This window comes from Glycine max, chromosome 4 (assembly GCF_000004515.6).
Source record: "Glycine max cultivar Williams 82 chromosome 4, Glycine_max_v4.0, whole genome shotgun sequence".
Taxonomy (NCBI): Eukaryota; Viridiplantae; Streptophyta; class Magnoliopsida; order Fabales; family Fabaceae; genus Glycine; species Glycine max.
Window position 1 is genome coordinate 4928995 of NC_016091.4, and position 6627 is coordinate 4935621.

Here is a 6627-nt window from a genome sequence, read left to right on the forward strand (position 1 = left end):
ATATTTCTCCTGCATCTTTATAACTCTAACAGCCTGAGCTGGGCTCCTGCATCTTTAGCTGAGGAAGATCCATGAATTTATGTACTTGGATGAATATAAAATCACAAATGAACAGATTTCTACTTGTTGTATTTTGTATGTTTTATTTTGGTTCTTTATAAGAGAAGGAAATTAGTATAATCATATAATAGAACTATTGAAGATTTCAATTTTGTATATCTGTCTGTTCATTATGCTGATTTCTTTGTGAAGAGGCATTTTAGGATTTAGAGGGGTGGGGTAGAATGTAAATGGATTATAAAGTTTCAATTCTTTAATATGTTTCAATTTACTGCAGGTGACATGGAATTTAAACAGAATAAGTTTCTTCCTGCTGAAAAACAAATTGTAACTGCCAATCCAGACATAAACACTGTAAGTTTGTTACTGTAATTCAATTCAGCTAGCTGCTTCAGTGATAAATAAATGTGCCACCATTTCCATTTTCTATATGGTAGGATCCATAGTAAAATGCGTCTGTAGGGCTTACTGCTACTTGTGAAGTATTCAACTGTCATGACTGATATATTATTGTTGATTTGATATTTATTTTATAGGTTGAGCTTTGTGACGAAGATGAATTTGTGGTGTTAGCTTGTGATGGCATATGGTATTCTTCTTATGCTTCCACATCTCCATTTGATTCTGAATGTGATGATGTATTTGGATGATGTATTTGGATGATGTCATTTGGTTTTTCATTCTAGTCACACTAGGCAGGTAATGTTATGTGTCTTCTGTGGGTGGGATAAGTTTCTTGTTTCATGCCTATAAATGAGTAAATTACACCAATCTCCTTTTAAAATTACACACTGATGCAAACACCTCTAGATTCAGAAATCACAGAGCTGCCCTATTTTCAGTTTCCATCAAACAAATGCCTTCATTTACTTTTTTATAGATGGATGTAAATTGAGGTCTTAGCATGTCAATGCCATCTACCAAAACATTGTTGAAACCTGAGTGTGATTCTGAAAAGTGTAATTTGCTTGCATATACCCCTTCAGACTGCCTTTTTGAAGATAATAAATTTGTTTCTCCTTATTATTTTCAGGGATTGCATGTCAAGTCAACAACTGGTAGATTTTGTTCGTGAACAATTGCACTTGGTGAGTTCTTGGTTGTCACCCTTTTCTAATGAGATGATAATGTATTAACTCAATTAAGAAGTAGCTGTCATACTTGTTCCCAAATTATGCTATTTGATGCTACTTTTTAATGCAGTACTTACTAGTTTGACATATAAGAACTGTGTCATTTATGCTTGGTAGTTGGAGAGAATTAATACAGATGCTGCTGAGTAATATATCATAGACAGAGTCACTGTGTTGTTCTTTGTCACTTAATGCACTTCTCTACCATAGCCATTTGCACTACTCACTCTACACTATCCTCTATAATATCCATTGTCTTTTGCACAATCTCTATCTTATCATTCAATGCACTTCTCTAAAATAGCCATTGTCTTCTACTACTCAATCTGCTGTTTCTGATAAAATCAGTAAATGTGTTGTGCCTGATTTTCTATGGTCTGCATGCTAATGTGTAGTGCCTGAGTTTTATATGGAGTGATTATTTTATCTGTGGCAGAAAACGAAACTTTCTGCAGTGTGCGAAAGCGTACTTGACCGGTGTTTGGCACCATCAACTGCTGGTGGTGAAGGATGTGACAATATGACCATGATCGTGGTGCAGTTCAAAAGACCTGCTCAGTCCAGTGCACCAGCAGAAGAGCAATCCTCTTCTTCAAACGGACAAGCTGAACCTGAAACAAAACTAGAGAGAAGTGAAAGTTAGTATTATTCCTCAGTGACAGTTCAAATATTGATCATATGTATGTAGTGTGCAACAGTGATTAGAATGCGTCCGCATGGTCATTTTCCTTTCATCCCACATTATACACCACTGCTATATTCCAATTACCATAAAGAATACCAGTTTTTCTCCCGTTTCTTCTCTCTCGTGTCTACTTTTGACTCTTAAAAAGTCTGTTCTGCATATTCAACATGCGGCTCCAAATATCAGTAATTGTAGTTATAATCAACAATCTGCAAGAATGCTACTAGCTCAGTAAAGAGTGTTTATGCTAAAGAGGAACATAACCTAAAATGGGTGATGTCTTCTTGACATAGACAAATATTTGTAGCACACTCCTTTTGATACTCAGCTTTTCGATATACTTTCTGTGATTGATTTATCTTATAAAAAATCAACACGCCTGGTAAATTGATCGCCTTAAAAGGAGTGTTGATTTATAGAAGTAAACCATGATTGACAAGTATATAAAATAAGAGTTATTATTAGTGTCCAGCTAACGAGGATTGGGTCCACATGAGTCATCCGTTGAGTACATGGAAAATTCATACTTGTGAGGTGGATGAAGAGTTGTGTAATCCAGCATGTCACTAGGCATATGATCTCTGGCATACAATGACACGTTTCCTATCGCTTTGTGAAATAATGAGATCTTAATTGAAGAAAATTCAGGTGGATGGAGTACTTTGATTTATATATTGTGTTTTCCTGGTAAAGCTGTGCAGATTTCGGGTTATACAATAAATCATTTATGGTTTATCTCTTTAAGTGAAAGAGAAGCTAAATACTTACTGAACTTCAATAATATAATCAATATTTAGAGGGAGGAAAAAAAGTTCTTATTCGATTTTTACTTGGTTTATTTTTAAGGACCAACTTTTATTTGTTGATTAACAAACAAATGAAATGCCATTAACTAGAGTAACATTACCCCCCAAACACATTCTTCAAGTGACTTATTTTTCAATTTAGAAACTAACACTTAATAAACCAAAAGTTAAATACATAAAAAAAATATAGTTCAAAGTATTAAATTTCACCGTAAATCACAATTTAGTCTAAATTGTAATTACTTGCTCAACATAATCTCAAGTTTATTTTTTAAAAAAATACCAAAATTAATATAAATTTAATATGCTTGCAATTCCGTTTGATTCAATTCAATTTTGAACATAAGATCCAAAAATCAATCGAAATTGAATAAAAGGACAACTTTTTTGTTGTCAGTTTATTCAGGATTTGATTTGGCACCAACGGGCTCTAGAAGCCCTTACATTTTGTTGTCAGTTTTATTCAATATTTGATTTTTATAAAAATAGAAGCCCTTACATTTTTGTTGTCAATTCCCTTATTTCCCCCTTTTCCCAGCAACATACACTTCCACCCTTTCTCCATTCCCACCTCTCTATCATCAGCCTCGAAAGCCTCAACTGTGTATGCCTGCAATCAAGAAAAAAGAAAAATTGTATGAGCTTAAGTAATCCCAAGCATATAGTTTGTGAAGGAAACATGAAATATATTTATAGGCCGAAATACTCACAGTCTAATGTACAGAATGGGTCCTCAAAAGTTATTGCAAGAACCAGGATACTTTTTTTTACACAAGTAATTGTCAGCATTAATCAGCAGGAATTTCCAGAATCATACAAATAATTTGCATACCAATCATTAATTGAAAGATTGGTATGCAATTCCAATCTCCAAGACCATTTCCAAGACAAAGTGAACCTAGAGAAACAACAATGATAAAAAAAAGCGTTAACAAAATAAAATGAATAAATAATACATATACTGCTAATATGAAAGTCTTACACTGTAACTGGCTTAAAAGTCATATCTAAGATGATTTTTAATTGGTTGACATTGCAAAAACTTTTACACTAACAATGCATACTTATCAAACTCAAATAAAAAAATAAATCACATATGCGCTAACAATGTTGTTATCTAATCACAAACTGTTATACATGATATGTACTTTTATCATAATTTTATTAAAAATCACATTAACAATGATTTCTTATTTACTAGTGACGGTGTAGAACCTTTTACAGAGATATTACATACCTATTAGGCTCCAAAAAAGAATATCATGCAAAATCAAATTATGTTTCCATAAACTCATTCTTAGTAAAACATCAATACCTTCATGCCTCCCTTTTGAGATCAGGCACATAAGAAAAGGTCCCCATGAGATATCTCAGTAAAATCAGCATTTATTAGGCAATTGGGCAAATGTTCCTGCATTGGGGCTACACCCCACAACCATCATCTTCTTGAAGACAGAAAAGGCTCGATCTTTGTTTCCTGACTTACTATGCCCACGAATGAGAGCATTATAAGTGAAGACATTTGGTTCAAGACCCATAAGTTGCAGTTCCTCAAACATCTTTCCTGCTTGGTCCACCATTCCAGCATTTCCAAAATGGATAATCAATGCATTGTAAGTATAGAGATCAGGAGAAATTCCCCTATTCTTCATTTCACTTAAAAGAGAAAGAGCTACCTCCAACCTACATGATTTTCCAAGGCCATTGATCATAAGATTGTAAGAAACAGTATCGGGATCAAGGCCAGTTAACTTTAGCTCCTCAAAGTAGTGCACAGCATCATCAACTCTACCAGTCATGAACAGACATTCTACAAGAATGGTATAAGACTTCAAGTCAGGCCTTATCCCTTCCTTAACCATCCTTTTGAACAAATCACAAGCAATATCAACGTTGCCTGCTTTCCCAAATCCATTGATAAAAATATTATAAATAGCACAATTGGGCTTGCATTGATGATTGATAGTCTGGCATCTCCTCAAAAATGTTCATTGCTTCCTCCGATCTTCCAGCCTTTAAAAGGCCACCTATAAGAGGGCCGTATGACCAAGGAGTGGGAAAGAAATCAACACTTACGATTTCATAATATAAATCTAATGCCTTGTTTATGCTATTAGATTTCACAAGGGCAGAGATGATAATATTATGGGTTATAATATTGGGCCTGCATCCCCTACAAAGCATCTCATTGTACAGTTCAAAAAGTTCATCAATCCTCTTAGATTTGCCATGAGCATCAAGCTGCAAGTTGTAGGTGAAATTATTTGGACAACAACCTGCATTCTTCATCTCAACAAAAAGTTTCAAAGCTGCTTCAGTGATATTACATCCAAGAAACCCATCCATCAAGCAGTTATATGATTCTGGGGTTGGGTGAATTCCCAAAGTTTTGGTGAATTTATCAAACAATTGTTTAGCATCTAGAGCCTTCTTTTGCTTATACAGGACTCTAACAAGAGGTAATATCAAATTATCATCCTGGCAAATAGAATTGCATACCAATCCTTCGGCAAATGAAATGGCCTCTTCTATTTCAGCTTCAATCAAAATACATTTCATTAATTCTCCCCAGACTTGATTACCTGTCTGTAAACCTGACTGATGTACAAATTCCATGACAATCTTGATCGCATCCTCAACCTTTCCATCCTTTACAACACCAGGAAGGAGGGTGAACAAAGTTACATGATCAGGGGAGAGAAATTTCTTCATTTGATGGTAAAACCAGAATGCATAACCAGCTCTACCTTCTTTGAGCAAGCCATAGATGATAGTGTTATACGTCAGAACATCAGGATTACAGTTCATAATTGTCATTCTACAGAACATTTTCAAGGCCAAATCAACTGCATCGTTCTTGCAAAGACAATCGAGGAGTACGTTAAAAGTCACCGTGTTTGGAGGGCATCCAGACTCTTTCATACTCCAAAACAAATCAAGGGCCTTTAAGAGTTTTCCCTCTTTCCCTAAACCAGTAAGTAAAATGTTGTATGTCACAACTGTAGGAGCTAGCTTCAAGTCCTTCAGTCTTGCAAACATTTGCCATGCTTCATCAACTCGGCCAGCCTTGTAAAGTGTGTCAATTAAAGAATTAACTACAATTATATCTGGTTCACACCCTTTGCTTAACATCTCAGTCAAAAGTTTTGTGTCTATGTCTATTTGTCCTGCTTTGCTGTAGCACTTCATCATCATGTTATAGGTTACTGAGTCCGGTGAAAGCCCACAATTGTGAAGAACATTGAATATATCTTTTGCTTCTCTGATCCTACCCATTTCAGCAAGACTATATAAAGATGCATTACATGCTGCTATACTAGGCATAATGCCTCTCTTTTTGATTTTTTCAAAGGTGTCAAGAGCTTTTTCAGGATCCCCCAACTTTGCATAATAGTCAATGAAAAGAACGTATGAATAAGCAGTAGGTTCAACACCCAAAGATTCCATATTGTTGAAAAGCTCTAATTCCTCATCTAATCTTCTCAGGTTCAAAAGCCCAGAGATCAGCGTGTTGTAAGTATGAAGATTTGGAAAAATTCCTTTCACTCTCATCACATCTAACATATCAAATGCCTGATCAACTTTTCCAGACTTGCATAAAGCCCAGAGACTTGCCTGATCAAACAATCAGCCTCCATCTCACTTCAGAACGCCAATAACTTCTTCAGAAGACACACTACTTTTGCTCTTACCATTCACCACAACTACCTCATGGGCACATCTTGTCTCAAACACACGAAGACCCAATTGTCTCTTTCCATGTTTCTTCCAATTTACCAAAGACCCATTTGGAAAAGATTTCATTTTGACTAATGGGATCCCTCCAAAGAACCCATTATTGCTCATAACATAAACATTGGTGTCACTAGAAGCACAAGAGGACAAATTGCTACTACACATGGTTGAAGAACAGAGCACTAAGACAGCCATAGAAACGCAAAAG

General features: G+C 35.3%; 2 pseudogenes across 2 annotated transcripts in view; one reads left to right on the forward strand and one right to left on the reverse strand.

The window, feature by feature from the left end:
• The window catches only part of LOC100820525 (probable protein phosphatase 2C 60), a 6468-nt pseudogene extending 4281 nt beyond the window's left edge, over positions 1-2187 (forward strand). The window contains exons 7-10 of the transcript XR_001387798.3: positions 253-414; positions 597-649; positions 1094-1148; positions 1630-2187. The product of XR_001387798.3 is annotated as a probable protein phosphatase 2C 60 (transcript). The remainder of the gene's footprint in view (positions 1-252; positions 415-596; positions 650-1093; positions 1149-1629) is intronic.
• Positions 2188-2413: 226 nt separating this feature from the next.
• LOC100814867 (pentatricopeptide repeat-containing protein At4g31850, chloroplastic-like) lies at positions 2414-6311 on the reverse strand (annotated as a pseudogene). Its single transcript, XR_414136.3, has 3 exons — positions 4000-6311; positions 3395-3582; positions 2414-3294 (listed from the first exon to the last, which is right to left on the reverse strand). The product of XR_414136.3 is annotated as a pentatricopeptide repeat-containing protein At4g31850, chloroplastic-like (transcript).
• Between the last annotated feature and the right edge of the window lie 316 nt (positions 6312-6627).